The sequence below is a fragment of the Acipenser ruthenus genome, chromosome 55, assembly GCF_902713425.1.
Source record: "Acipenser ruthenus chromosome 55, fAciRut3.2 maternal haplotype, whole genome shotgun sequence".
Taxonomy (NCBI): Eukaryota; Metazoa; Chordata; class Actinopteri; order Acipenseriformes; family Acipenseridae; genus Acipenser; species Acipenser ruthenus.
In genome coordinates, this window is record NC_081243.1 from 4,419,456 (window position 1) to 4,434,811 (window position 15,356).

The 15,356-nt window shown below is 40.9% G+C and overlaps 1 long non-coding RNA gene across 1 annotated transcript; it reads left to right on the top strand.

Moving 5' to 3' along the window:
- Positions 1-8,122: 8,122 nt before the first annotated feature.
- On the top strand, positions 8,123-11,188 carry LOC131723402 (uncharacterized). Its single transcript, XR_009320260.1, has 4 exons — positions 8,123-8,143; positions 8,646-8,666; positions 9,351-9,404; positions 10,381-11,188. It is a non-coding gene; the product is annotated as an uncharacterized LOC131723402 (long non-coding RNA).
- Positions 11,189-15,356: the final 4,168 nt, after the last annotated feature.

Here is a 15,356-nt window from a genome sequence, read left to right on the forward strand (position 1 = left end):
TATGCCTCAGAGGTATAGAAAATGGCTATTATTCCCCACAAACTTTGCTTTTGTGACCAGGACAGTGATATTTTGAAATTTACCTATTTCCAATGAGAAAACGGGCGAATTTGTGTCTTTTCGTTCACATAAAGTCAGAAAAAAACAACATATGAATCCAAATTAACATGTATTTATACTAAAGTAATACAAAAATGACTACAAAAGATTTAGAAGTGAGTAGTTTTTCGAGATTTACGATTATACTGTAAATCACTTTCACAAATCAGCCCCCAAATGTAGTCTCCCATCATGTTCTCGTTATCTGTCCTTGGTAGCGGCGTTCAAAGTCCAGTATATCCTGGTGGAAGCGCTCGCCTTGCTCCTCCGAGTATGCTCCCATGTTCTCCTTGAATTTATCAAGATGAGCATCAAGGATATGGCCTTTAAGGGACATCCTACAGCCCATTGTGCCGTAGTTCTTCACCAGAGTCTCAACCAGCCCAGGAAGCCCCGAACCACTGCGACAAAGCTGTTCCAAGCCTCTTTCTCCTTACTAGTGAGCTTCTTGGGGAATTCATTGCACTCCAGGATCTTTTTTATCTGTGGTCCGACGAAGACACCGGCTTTGACCTTTGCCTCAGACAGCTTAGGGAAGAAGTCTTGAAGGTACTTGAAGGCTGCCGACTCCTTATCTAGAGCTCTGACAAATTGTTTCATAAGGCCCAATTTGATGTGCAGTGGTGGCATCAGCACCTTCCGGGGGTCCACCAGTGGCTCCCACTTGACGTTGTTCCTCCCCACAGAGAACTCGGTCTGCTGTGGCCAGTCCCGCCTGTGGTAGTGCACCTTGGTGTCCCTGCTGTCCCAAAGGCAAAGATAGCAGGGAAACTTGGTAAAACCGCCTTGGAGACCCATCAGGAATGCCACCATTTTGAAGTCTCCTATGACCTTGATGCCATCTCAGAAAAATGCAGATATGTATCCACTTAGGCAGCTGGAACTAAACTGAACTGGTGGGCTTAAGGCCCCTGTATTTATACTACTATTTATATTACTGGAAAGTTCTAGAAAGTTCTAGAAGTTACTTCAAGTTTACTCAGCACTGAATCTATCTGGAATGTTCTGGAAAATAGGTAAATTTCAAAATATCACTGTCCTGGTCACAAAAGCAAAGTTTGTGGGGAATAATAGCCATTTTCTATACTTTTGAGGCATAAGCAATTAGGAAATAACACTTACTACCCAGGAACCAAAAAAAAAAAAAAAATTGTTACACGGTGTAATATTAAACTTTATTTTGTATAGCGCCCTTAAAAGCAATCATCTCAGAGCACTTCACAATTAATAGTACAGCAATAAATAAAAAGATTATACATAAAAAGCACAAGGAAATAAAACAATCATAAAAATCATAAAAACGCCTTTCTAAAAAAGTAAGTCTTTAAATTAGCTTTAAAAACACTCAAAGCAGCTGAGTCCCTGATCTCTAGTGGAACTGAGTTCCATAATTTGGGGGCATAGCAACAGAAGGCCCTGTCGCCCATAGAGTGCAGGCGAACAGGCGGGACACACAGCAGTCTGAGATCAGCAGAGCAGAGGTTGCGAGTGGGACTGTAAAAAGATTAAAGATCTGACAGGTAAGTCGGAGCTAGACCATGAAGAGCCTTACATGTCAGCATTAAAATTTTAAAATCAATTTTGAACCTGATAGTTGGCTACAATAATTATTTTCATTAAAAATGTGTAACTTTTGTTCATTGCTGATATTAATGTTCAGATTTCATATCTATACTTAGTAATAATTTAAACTCCCTTTAATTTAATAATAATCATTGACGGTAAAGTTATATTATGCCCATAAATTATTCTGAAAATGTAGAAATAAAATAACTCATTGTTTACAATTAAAAACACGGGTTGTCCATTTTAGTATCATAAAACATGTTTGCCTTGTGCAAAAGATTTAATGACTATTGTTTGAATTTTTTATAATCTGTTGATTTGAATGTATCTTTTCACATTTATTTAGCCTGGTTTTAAAAACGCTGTTCAGATGTATGTGTTGTTTTCAGTCACTGTCATAAGTATGGTGGAGTGAGCTATCGTGAATCATGCTACTTTCACATTGTGTTCTGTATATCTGTTTAAGCTATTTCAGTTTGCTGCTATTTCCATAAGCTGCGAAACAAAAGGTTTAGCATCAGAGGAGGTCTGCCTCTTAAAGACATAACAATAACACATTTCAGATAGTTATAATGCTGCAAACCAGCCTAGCAGGTAATCCAGCGTTATTCATGTCTGTCTAGATGAGTCTGCTGAAGTACTTTAAAAAGCAGCTCAAGTCAGTAGCAGGGAAAAAGGAGCCGGTGCCTCAGCATGCACAGGTGGAAGAATCTCAGGTCGGGATGGGGATTTAGGTAGTTCAGTATTTTCCTAAATGCTGCACTATTGAATAATCAACTTACAATAAGAATATCCTTCTTTGTTCTTAATTTGTACATTGCCATTTAAAAGAATGATTTCACCCCCTCCATTTCCTCTGTGTGCAGGTGCAAGGAGCCTCCTTGAGGACTCTGAAGAGCTGGGAGATGATGATTACCAGGCCAGCAAGAGAGAACTGGGTAAGATCCATTCTTCCAGAACGCAATCCCTTATTCTCACCACAGAGGTTTGTCTACTTGTCTTGGGGTTTGATTTGATGAGCCTGTACTCCACTAGAATAAGACACAGCATTTAGAGAACTTGAAAACTCCCATGTGTTGCATCAACCACCTCCCACCATGGGGACCCCTTATTTACCCCTAAGAAATAAGAGGTTGATTCAGACCACAAGGTGTAAGATGCAGCTGTGGCTTATCCACGTGAATAGCTAATTTATAAGAACTTAATAGAAATGAAACAGTCATAAAGAGTAAATATTTAAATATACTGGGGGGGGGGGGGCCGATCTCGCCTCCTGCTCATTCTTTGTTTACACTTTGGGGCCAATGATGTTGTAGCTCTTCATTAAACCAGTGCAGAATTTTATGACCATAATTAATTTTTTTTCAAAACAGATGCAAAAATTTTAATGAAATAAAAAAAAATCCCAGTTTTGCTAATCGGGCCGTTTGCATTCTCCATTCCATGCTGCCATACCTTTCATAACACTGAATACAACACAGGACTGCTCTCATTAAAAATGTAACCACAGCCTGTGTTTACAGATCTCAGCAACACTGTGGAAGACTCAGAGGATCAGGAAGGAGCACCGGAGAACAAGAGAGCGCTGGGTAAGTAAAGAAAGAAAGAAAGAAAGAAAGAAAGAAAGAAAGAACCTTATTTGCAGGATGACAAAAAAGCACAGTCCTGGACAGACCAAACAATTTGTTTAGAAACTCAACCTGACTAATCATCACTAATCATGCATAACATCAAGGGCTACTGTATATCCAGAAATCTCCTGGTTAAACCTCACAGCTCTGCATTGCAATATAATGGGGAACACTCTGCCTCCCTGTGTTGAGTGTCCTATGAATCTGTGCACTGCAGTCGAGGGAATCCCTCATTGCTTCATGAAGCTCTATTCTCCCTGTTTCAGAGGCAGAGGATTCAGGCAACATTGATGCTGAACTGGACAGTGATAGACTCAAAGGAGAGCGGGAGTTGGGTGAGTCCTTTGAAAAGCACGTCTGGGTAGTGTGTGGGTACAACGTTAAACCTTCAAGAGGAACACATTGTGAATTACAGGTGAAAGACTTAAGGCCAAACCCCAGTGAATCTGAGCACATTTAGCTGCTGCTTCTCTACTGGCGCAAACACAAAGTGCCAGATCTGTTTCCTAATGTACGTCTAACTGTATAAACCTATTTTTGTTTTACCTGATAGGAGACAATATGATGGAGAAAAGAGCTGACAGTGAGTACAGACGGCCTAGAGCTTCTTCTGTTGAGTGTGTTTCTGTCTGTCTGTCTGTCTGCCTGTCTGTCTGTTACACTGAAGCGAGAGGAAAACACAAGCTTGAGGGATATACACTTTGAAAAAATAATTCATCTGTTTGCATTTAACATGTGAATTTAAATGTGTTGATGCAGCACCTTTAATAAGACATATGCTACGTTTACACCTGCACACCCGAGCCGAGCCGGTGCCGAGTCGAGCCAGCCTGGTTCGGCAGGGGTAACTTGAGTTGCGTTTACACCAGAGAAAGGCGAGCCGAGCTGAGAGACGTCACGCATAATGAACGTGCTGAGTCGATTACATTAAGTCACACAGACTGCAAAAACAGAACTAAGCATTAATTTAATAAAATCTCTTTTCACTATGGATTTATGGGCTTGCAATACATACCTGAACAAAGAAAGCAAAGACCGGGGATCATATTAAAGGTATACAAAATAACGCGCCTCGAATATAACGCTCCTACAGCATGTCCCCCAATTCCCTATACAAGTGCATATTTATACAGTAAATACAGTACCGGTGTTCAAACTGTAAACAACTTATCCGTGTAACTTCCGTTTCTGTCTCTCCCTTCTGATACAGTATTTGAACTGGAGAAAAGCTGCGCTGACACTTTATAACACAGACATCTTATTCAGCATTAATTTTATAACTAAATAAATATTAGGTCTGTGACGTGGTTATCTTTTCTAATCTATTTACTTTTTTGCTGCGAGAGGAGCTGCAGCTTTCTCCTGGAGTCGAGATGCTTCAGCCCCGCTCCGGCAGCCGAACCCCATGGGAGCTCTCCCCCTCTCCCCCTCTCCCCCCCTCTCCCGCTCTCCCGCTCTCCCCCTCTCCCCCTCTCCCCCCCTCTCCCGCTCTCCCCCTCTCCCTCTCTCCCTCTCTCCCTCTCTCCCCCTCTCCCCCTCTCCCCCTCTCTCCCCCTCTCTCCCCCTCTCCCCCTCTCCCCCTCTCTCCCTCTCTCCCCCTCTCCCCCTCTCTCTCCCTCTCTCCCCCTCTCTCTCCCCCTCTCCCCCTCTCTCTCCCCCTCTCCCCCCCTCTCCCCCTCTCTCCCCCTCTCCCCCTCTCCCCCCCTCTCCCCCTCTCCCCCCTCTCCCTCTCTCCCCCTCTCCCCCTCTCCCCCTCTCCTTCTTGCATTTTGTTGGTTTGCTTGTCTGTCGCTTCGAACTGAACTCCCCACTGCCGTTTAGCCAGGCTATAGTTTAAAAACTGCTGATTAAAATTATCCTCGAGGGGGAATGTTACTTTTTTTTATTTTTTTATTTGTTAAAAATATAGCGTTGATTACACGGTGCTTTATGCGTGGTTAGTTCACGGAAAGTTACATTTTTGATTTACTATATGCGTATTATAGAGAGGGAGTTATTTTATTTAGTATTTCAGTCAGATGTGTGTTGTTATGTGTCCCGCGGCGTAAAGGTAAGGAGTTAGGAAAACATTTAGCGGTTGAGGTCCTGGGCGTTGCCACTTTCTCTTGTGATGACGCTTGAGTGTGATGACGAAATGCAGTAACCCCGCCCACAGCCTGCTTCGGCCCCGAGCCAGATTCAGATATGTTGCAGGGCTGGAGTTTCACGGCTTGGTTCCGGCTTGGTTCCGGCTTGGCTCGGTTATTTGCTAGTGTAAACACACCCGTACCGTGAGGGCGTGGAGCCCTTACGGTACGGGTGTGCTAGTGTGAACGGGGCATTATTGTATTAATTTATCGCCTTACATGTCAGTAAGAAGGAAAGCCCACCTGAGATATAATAACTTGACTGACTGTTCCCTTTACCTTTTTATCAATCAATATTTATTTTATATAGCACCTTTCATAGTGGACCACCATCACAAAGCACTTTACAAGATAGTGAGAAATAATGCAAATACATTAAATACAGTGAAATACAGGGCATAGTACATTAAACAGCAAAACAAATGCAAATACATTAAATACAGTGAAATACAGGGCATAGTACATTAAACAGCAAAACAAATGCAATACATTAAATACAGTGAAATACAGGGCATAGTACATTAAACAGCAAAACAAATGCAAATACATTAAATACAGTGAAATACAGGGCATAGTACATTAAATACAAGGCTAGGGTGGGAATAAGATTGAGTGAAAAACCTGAAATAGAAATTTAGACAACAGCTTATAACAGATATCAGGTTTAAAGAGCATTGAAAGCAAGAGAGAACAAGCGGGTCTAGACAGTTGATTTGAAGCGAACGATTGTGGGCGCCGCACACACTGAAGCTGGGAGAGAGCTCCAGAGAGTCGGGGCCATGAAGCTGAAAGGGTTCTCTCCGAGTGTGGTGCGCTGTTGCTTGGGTATAACAAGGAGGTCAGAGTCAGAGGACCACAGCTTGCAGGCAGGGACATAGCGGGTCAGCAGGTTGGAGAGATACTCTGGACCTGTGTGATAGAGGGCCTTGTAGGCAAGCAGGAGAATTTTGAGGTAGCCAGTGCAGCTGGGCGAGACAGGGGGTAATGTGATCATGTTTTTATTCATCTGGTAAGGATCCTAGCTGCGGCATTCTGAACCAGCTGCAATCGGTTTATGGCACGTGATGGAAGACCACCATAGAGAGAGTTGCAGTAGTCAATTCCAGAGGAGATATTTATGATGTATTGCAATCATTCTGAGCGGTGTTGTTTTGTGCATAAGTCTGTGTGCTTCTTTTCATATGTAATGCAGACTAAAATATCTTTCTGTTAGTAAGTGCCATCACCATCTAGTGCATAGCAGTGAATTGAAAGCAGAAGGAAGCGTGATGCAATCACTGGCTCTTCTATAAAGACACTTTGACTGATCCAGCCTACATTATGAACATATATCTAAGACAGACAACTAGAACTGAAGAGCAGCTCCTGAACTCAGATGAAAACATCGTAACGCACTGTGGCAATGTGCCCCGCCCCTGTGTGCAATTGTGTGTTATGTGTTGCGTGTTGCGTGTGTTAATGTCGGTGTATAGATTGGTACACGGGATATAAACGGGTCTGTGTTTCACGTGTATTTAAAAAGTGTAGATTTGTATTTAGGCACGAGGAGAGCACAAATCACTTCACGTGCTGGTTAAATGTAATATGTGAGCACAGGGTTGCACAGAATTAATTCACGTGCTGGGATTCAAGTGAATAATTAATTAGTAATTGAATCCCAGCACAACACTATATATAGAGACACATAGCATGCAGTCGGGGTTAGGTGTTCAGTGAGTGGAGAACGGGATTGGAGACGGAGGTAATAATAAGAAGAAGAATAGTTAAGTGTTTTCACTCACCGTGTTTGTTTGTCTCCGTGCACCGTTTGTCTGTGTAGTCCGTTTTGTTTGTCTATTTATTTTGGCGTGTAGTGCCGTGTCCAGTGTTTTTGTCTGTTCCAACCTTTTATTTTCTGTTCTGTTTATTAAATGCTGAACGCGATCACGCGTTCAGCCTCACCAAAACCCCATCTCTCTGTCGTTTGTGTTCCTGTTTCTGGTCTGACGCCACCCACTCCGGCCGTCTTTGTGACACGCACACTCTAACAAAATGAAATCTGAAGCTCCTTACTGTTCAGCAATCTGCTTTAATGTACATTGAAATCCTAATCCGAATTTGAAGAGTTCCTCAACACGGTTCGTGTTCAAATAGAATGTATGCAAACTACTGTTTTTTTAATGATCTTCATGTGCTGTTTGTCTCCTGAAGTGGATTCTGAGGTGGTCCTGACACAGTCCATGGTAGTGAAGAAGGATGCCCTGTCCAAAAGATACTACAGAAGTAAGTGTGTGTCTCTCTGGAGCTGGCTTCTGGTTTGGGTGAACTGCATGGATTGTAGACTGCAGGTCAATTGATTGAAGACATTGAGAAACACTTCAGCATTACAACATATTCTACCATGGAGTGGTTTCATAGTTCTGGACAGACTGGAGGAAACACTTTGAAATGAGCCCCTTGGTGTCTTCATTAAGCCTGTAACAGCTATCAAAATCAAATGGTATCCTCAGAGGAACAGAAAACATTCCAGTAAATGGAATTCAAACATGAATATAAAGTGAACTATTAAATACAATAACCACTGTTTCTGTTTTTCTTTCTCTTTGGAACAGCTTTCTGTTGTAAGTATTTTATTTCATTATGGTACATTAATATGTAAAAATGAATTGTATAGATTTTTTTAGAATTGTATCTAATGGTGTATGTTTATTTCATTTCCAGATTATAGCATCTGTGCTCGTGGTAAGTGTGAATCTGATATTTTAAGAGGATTTGGGTTTAGAATGCATAGCTGACCAAAAGCCTCAAATGTCTGTAACACAAGGAAGGAGTCTGTGTGCTACAAGAGTGTTGGAATGTGACTGTACACTACAATACAATACACATGTACTGTGCGCTTCATAAGAAATGAATACATGTTAACAATGGGGCCTCCTACAGCTGATGTTGAAAATATGGAATGGGGTATTATTGTATAATAGTATGAAAGAGCTGCTCTTAATAAGAAATGACATCTTCATTTAATACATCCTCACATAGTGAGGTGTTCTGTACACTGTGGGAGGGTATATAAAGAAGGAGCACTGGCTTTGGATTTTGCCAATAATAGAAATGTACAAATAGAGACACTCCTTTGAAATATATAGCTCTCTAATACACTACTGAGACCCCATTCTTGTATAAAGCAGCCACTGCAGTGACTTCAAATGGACTGAACTCAATATATAACTTTTATCTTTCACAGTAAGGTACAGATGCTACTATGGTAAGTAAATGGATTCTACTTTATTTTATCCAGCAATCAGTGGGATTTATTTATTATTTTCAATCAGGGCACAAATTGTTTATCAGTGTAGTTTTGCTGAGAGGCTTCAGTGGCACAGTGGATAGAGTGCTGGGCTGCAGTGTGGAAGGTAGTGGGTTTGAATAGCTCAGTGGTTAGAGTGCTGGGCTGCAGTGTGGAAGGTAGTGGGTTTGAGTAGCTCAGTGGCTAGAGTGCTGGGCTGCAGTGTGGTGTAGTGGTTTTGACTAGCTCAGTGGTTAGTGCTGGGCTGTAGTATGGGAGTTAGTGGGTTTGACAGCTCAGTGGTTAGTGCTGGGCTGTAGTATGGGAGTTGGTGGGTTTGACAGCTCAGTGGTTAGAGAAAGTGGTGCCCTGCAGAGTGGAAGGCAATGTGGATCTGAGTATTACTTTTTTATTCATTAGTCTTTTAGCAGTCGCTTTTATCCAAAGTGACTTCGAGACTAGGGGGTGTACTATGCATCAACAACTGCTGCTGCAGTCACTTCCAATAGGACCCCAGTTTTACATTTTGACTTGCTCAGGGTCACACACAGTGAGTGAGTGAGTGGCTGAGCCGGGATGTGAACCTCCTGGTATCAAGCTCTTTTCTTTAACCACTATGTTGAAAATAGACTGTTCCTAATTTTCTTTTCTTTTTTTCTGTAGCTCATCACTATCACTACTATTTCTACTACCATCATGGGTACCACTGCACTCACTGTGAGTATGCCTTATTTCTGTATACATTGGCTGTGGGATATATTAGAACAATTTGAAATAGAACACCAAGTGTAATTCCATATCAATTTAGAACATGAGGTCGACCAGGTCAAATATGGATGGAACTCCAAGAGAGACACAGAATTGTTGGAATAAGTTTTATAACAGATGCCATCCATCATAATCATTCAACTGGAAATATCAAGATGAGTTTATAATTCATCTTTCAACTGTATTGTCTCAAACTAGTGATCAATTGAGGTCATTTGTAACTTACTGGAAAGAGGAAAGTCTAACCTGTCGATCAAGAAATGTATACTTAAACTTATTACAATGTGTGTGATCTTATGCTGGAGTAACCAACTCCACAAATAATACCAGGAGATCTGATGAATGGGATTGCTGCTGTTTTATGGTGTGTGTACAGTAGTTTCTCTGTGGGAGGTCATTATGTCAGGGCTGGCTTTGAGTTGAGAAGAAGGGTTCACTGACCTCAATCTCCTGTGGAACTTCTGTCATTTTATTAAAACAAAATATAAAAGCAGGGGTCAAAACAGAGGAGTTTTGATCCAGGATAGCTCTGAATAAAACCTAAGAAACATGTTTGGCATTTGAACTAGTATAGAGGGTTTACGTGTCTTTTATTGATAGGATTGCATTGTGAGGTTGTGGTGGCTCCACAGTTTAGCAGTTGATAGCATACACTTTGGGATTGTGAATTTGCATGCATGAATTACACAAAGCTTTTTTCAAATTCAAATGAGTGCAATACAAAGAGTGTGGAGGATGCTGTCTACACATGGGAGGGAGTTCAATTCTGCAGCTCAGTGTGACACTGATTGTCTGTATTATTAGACAATGCTGACCATTACCACCCCACAATCTCATTACCTAGCTGTGCAATGCTCTCTAGTATATGGATCAGAACAATAGCTTTTCTGCCCAGGTTGCTGATAATGTCTTCAATTGGTTTCAGACTGGCATACCTACCACTGCAGGCGATGCCAGCACTACTGAGAAGCAGCAACGCCCAGGGATCACAGTGCTGGAGTTTACCTGACAACAGACCTGCAAGCAAAGCTTAAACACACCAGCAACCTTCTTTTGTAGCATGGCTGTAACCTTTCTGTTGTGGTCCCTCTCCCCAAACACAGCTACAGCACCCATACTTATTTCTATCAGGCCGTTCACAGTTTGTTTAAAACAGCTGCTCTCTGTTGTGCATTTGGTCAATCTCTTCAAGGATATATAATAGAGACAACATTATTTTTCTATTGGGTGATTCCCTGCCTCTCATGAAGCAGGTCTTTACATTGTATGGAAAGGTGTCCTTATTTAACATGTAGTCTCAGATTCTCAGTGAGATCACATGCTCACACATGTTTGAATAGAAGCACAGCTGCACATGGGCACATATACAAAGCGTTACTTGGAGAGCGTGCTTGATTGTTTTGCCCCAGCTCATAATCACTGCACCGGGTCAGGTTTGACCAGTACGCTCCTTTCTTCTCCCAGCTCCTCACAGCCACCCTGTGATGTCACAAGTGTCCAGTGACAGGCCTTGTTCACAGACTGACAAAAATATCTTGTTTATATAGAGACTTTCTTAATCTCTCAATTATTTTAAAATCTCTTTATTTGCATTCATGACAACAAATGCTCAAACTGTTGACCAGTATAAATGCTGTCCTGCCAAAAAAACAACTGTCTGCTGTTACATGAAACTGGGAAAAAGCCTCTCTCTTGCTGTAAAGCTTTTTCAGCAATAAAGCTATTAGCATCAATGTCTCGTTTTGGCCTTTTTAATTGTGACCTTTTAACATTCTTTAATATTCACTGGCGGGTGGAAGTTGCACATGTTGAGATATTAGAGTCAGTGTTTCCCAGCATGCATCACTGTGAGCAGCTCCTTCCTCCAGACACAGACCACACTGCAGTGTTTAGATGACTGGGTGTGAGGAGCCTTGTGTTAACAATGGGAGAACTGGGCTGACTGGGGAGGGAACTGTTGCCAGGGCTGTAATTAGGGTGGGGCGAGCAGGGGCAGCCTTTTTTCTCTGAATATATTTTTTTTAATTGATCTATTAAACCATTTTGGCAATTCTGTTTTAGATTTTGATTTGTCTACTTTTGGGATGTAATTGTTTTGCACCTCTAGTATTACATTTAAAAAAACAGCCATCCTTTTTCAGTGGATGTTTTCTCTATTTTACTTCAATCTACTTCTGTTAGTCTCTGTTTCATACCTTCACAGTTTACCTTTCTAATATGACAGCTTTAGTCATTACTTTCTGGGTTTTTAAAAAGCACTTTATCGTTTTTTTTGATCCCGTCTTTTTTTTGGTGATATATCGTGTTTTTTTTTGAGACTTCAAAACAACACTTTAATTGTGTGCTTTAAAAACAATATGAACTTTTTTTGCATATACCGGAAGAAACTAACTTTCCTGTGCTGCGCGTTCTCTGAAAATTTAATTACAGTACTGCCCAAGTAACACCATGGCGGACGCGGGAGAACAGCTGGTTTCTAAAGCCAATTCCACAAGTGTAGTGTGGAACTATTTTGGCTATCCATTAAATGAAAGCTGCAATCCAGTTGAAGGTGGACATCCAAAATGTAGGAGGTGTTTGAAAGAAGTCAAAAACAAGGGATGAAACACCACCAATTTATTTAAGCATTTATCAGATCGCTACCCCAATCTCTTTGTTGAAGTGAAGCGACAGCATGTAAGTTACAGTGAAAATAGTTTTACTTTTACTGTAGTTCCTTTGTTTTACATATTATTGAGATTCTGTGAATTGATCTATTAAACCATTTTGGCAATTTTGTTTTAGATTTTGATTTGTCTACTTTTGGGATGTAATTGTTTTGCACCTCTAGTACTACATTTAAAAAAACAGCCTTTTTCTGTATTTTACTCCAATCTACTTCTGTTAGCCATACCTTCATAGTTTACCTTTCTAATATGATAAACCTTAGCTTTAGTCATTACTTTCTGGGGTTTTAAAAAGCATTTCAAATGAGACCATGTTGTGGTCTGAGTTTGACAATGCTTCTCTGACCTCTGTTTTAGTTATTGTGTCTTTGTTATTTGAAAAGCCTAAACAGAAGTTAGCCTTTTGCGGCAATGACGAGAGTAGTAGCTTCTCTAATCGTGGTAACTATGTGGAGATCTGATACATATGTTTGCTAACAAAGATGAGAGGTTAGCTGATCATTTGCAGTCCTCCACCGTGTTTTCGGGTCTCTAACAGAATTCAGAAAGATCGAGTTGAAGCTGTCAGTGAGTGTGACAGGCTAGCTGTAGGGATGACGTCAGACCAGAAAGGAGTACACAGACAGACAGTAGTGGTGAGTGAATCTGAGACGCTGTTGCGCTCAGTGTTTTAATAACACACAGAAAATAAAAAGGTTGAACAAAACAGAAAACAGGACACGGCACTTGCGGCTAAAATAAATAGACAAACAAAATGGACTAACACTTAAACAAACAGTGGACGAACAGACAAACAAGTACAGTGCTGGTGCTTCCAGCACGTTGTAGTAATTATTATTTCCTTTAGTTTTGAATAGTTTTTACCTCCTCTCCACACCAGTTCTCCACTCACGAACACACAACCCAGAGTGAGTGCTTTGTGCAGCTATATATAGTGTGCAGTGTGGAGTAGTGGTTAGGGCTCTGTACTCTTGACCAGAAGGTCGTGGGTTCAATCCCAGGTGGGGGGCACTGCTGTTGTACCCTTGAGCAAGGTACTTTACCTAGATTGCTCCAGTAAAAACCCAACTGTATAAATGGGTAATTGTATATAAAAATAATGTGTAAAAAAAGAATGTAATTGTATGTAAAAATAATGTGATATCTTGTAGCAATTGTAAGTCGTCCTGGATAAGGGCGTCTGCTAAGAAATAAATAATAATAATAATAATAATACTGTTGCAGTAACCTAAAACCCAAGCTTCATTACCTTAGACACTACCCAGGATTCATCTTAAAGTTTGGACCACTCATTAGATTGTGGACAATGCGATTTGAGAGCAGAAACTCGTATTTTAAGGGGTGTTCGAGGCATTTGTAGAACTTTAAGAATCTAAAGTTCTAAACACTTGCAGAAAGGCATCAGACATTTCAAGCTTATCTTTCTGCAGGTTCATTTTTTGCTTCAGTACTGCAAGTTAAAGATTGCTTTCCATTTGCCGTTAGACATATGGGCTTCAATGAATCTAATACAAATGTTTCCATGGAAGTTCAATTTAAAGGAACCACATACAAGAAAGGCTTGTTTGTAGTAAAAGGGTTTAATGACACAGTGGAGTTTGGTGAAATTCAGCTAATTTTCATCAGACAAGTCAGTATTTCTTGTTACAAGGATATTTGTATCAGATTTCCTTTCACATGTACACCTATGCTCAGTAAAAATGCAGAGTGAGGTTGCACGATGCCTGAATATTAATGATCTCATAGATTTCTATCCCTTACCAGCTTGATGGGTGGCTGATAGGTGGCTCTAGATTATTCCTTTAAAGCACAGCATTGGTCAGCTGTCAAGCTTTGACTTTCCCATTGGTTGCTAAAGGCCCTTCAAGTGAGGCAGAGAATACCCTGGGAGATTTATGGCCCGCCTGTGCTCACTCCTGATTGGTCGCCTGTATTAATAAGTAAAAATAAATACATAAAAAAAGACATTCTTCGACTCGCCTATTGATTAAACTCACTCAAGACCTTCAACTGAAACAGAGAATACCCTCAACTGGTTTTCTTCTAGCATTAGGTCGTTGTTTTAGACTTATGCAGGGGAAATGCAGATCTCTTATTGGCTGATCACATCCCATTCAGGAAACCCCTAGACTCTTAAAAAAACATCTAGTAAACCCTGTAAGTCATCTTGGATAAAGGCATCAGGCAAATTAACAAATAATAATTAGAGTAGTATGTTTCATAGTATAAGCAAGCACACTGTACGCAAGTGATTGAGGCAACGTAATGTCATTTGACTGACAGTTTACTTGGCACTGTCTGGTCAGCAGAGAATACCTCGAAGGTCCTGACGGCACGCCACTGGCTTTGAGGTTCCATGGGAGAAATTTCAAGTACCTATGATACAGTGCTTAGAAAGAGGAGAAAGGCCATCTCCACTGTTAAGACGTGAAATGATTAGAATAATAACACTGAAATCATGGCTGTGTGTGCCAGACCCTCAAAGAGCAACGTTGTTGAGATTGCTAAGAAGTTTGTCGTGAAATACTACCAGTCACTGCAAGATGTCATAGATGAAGAAATAATAGGCACTGGGTACCATTCCATAGCCAAGCAGCTACTAGCGCGAGTGGAAAATGTGAAACATACAAGTACTCAATACATCAAGAAAAGAGCAAATGAATCTGAGGAAAATGACACGGATGAAGTCTCACCCAAAAGACATGCTGCAATTCAAGACACTTATGACTGTGTTAACTGGGAGGCAGAACACATGCCCCTGACTGAGACTCCTGCAACTCTACAAGCAACCAAAGAAAAACTGTCAGAGGAAATCTATGGAATGATGTGAAGTTAAGAGGTATATGCAGTCCAATTTCTATTTGCAGCACAAGGAAATAAAACAATGGCACAGACATCCCGGCTCTTCAACTAGACTGGCCTTTTCTGTTTGATGAAATTGGCATGGCAGTACACTTAGAAGAATTGACAGGCATCACTTTAAAAGAGACATTTCTCAAAAGTATGGGCAAAAAGGGAAAGTGACTACTTAACTATTATTATTATTAATTTCTTAGCCGACACCCTTATCCAGGGCGACTTACAATTGTTACAAGATATCACATTATTTTTACATACAATTACACATTTATACAGTTGGGTTTTTACTGGAACAATCTAGGTAAAGTACATTGCTCAAGGGTACAGCAGCAGTGGGCCCCAGCTGAGATTGAACCCACGATCCTCCAGTCAAGAG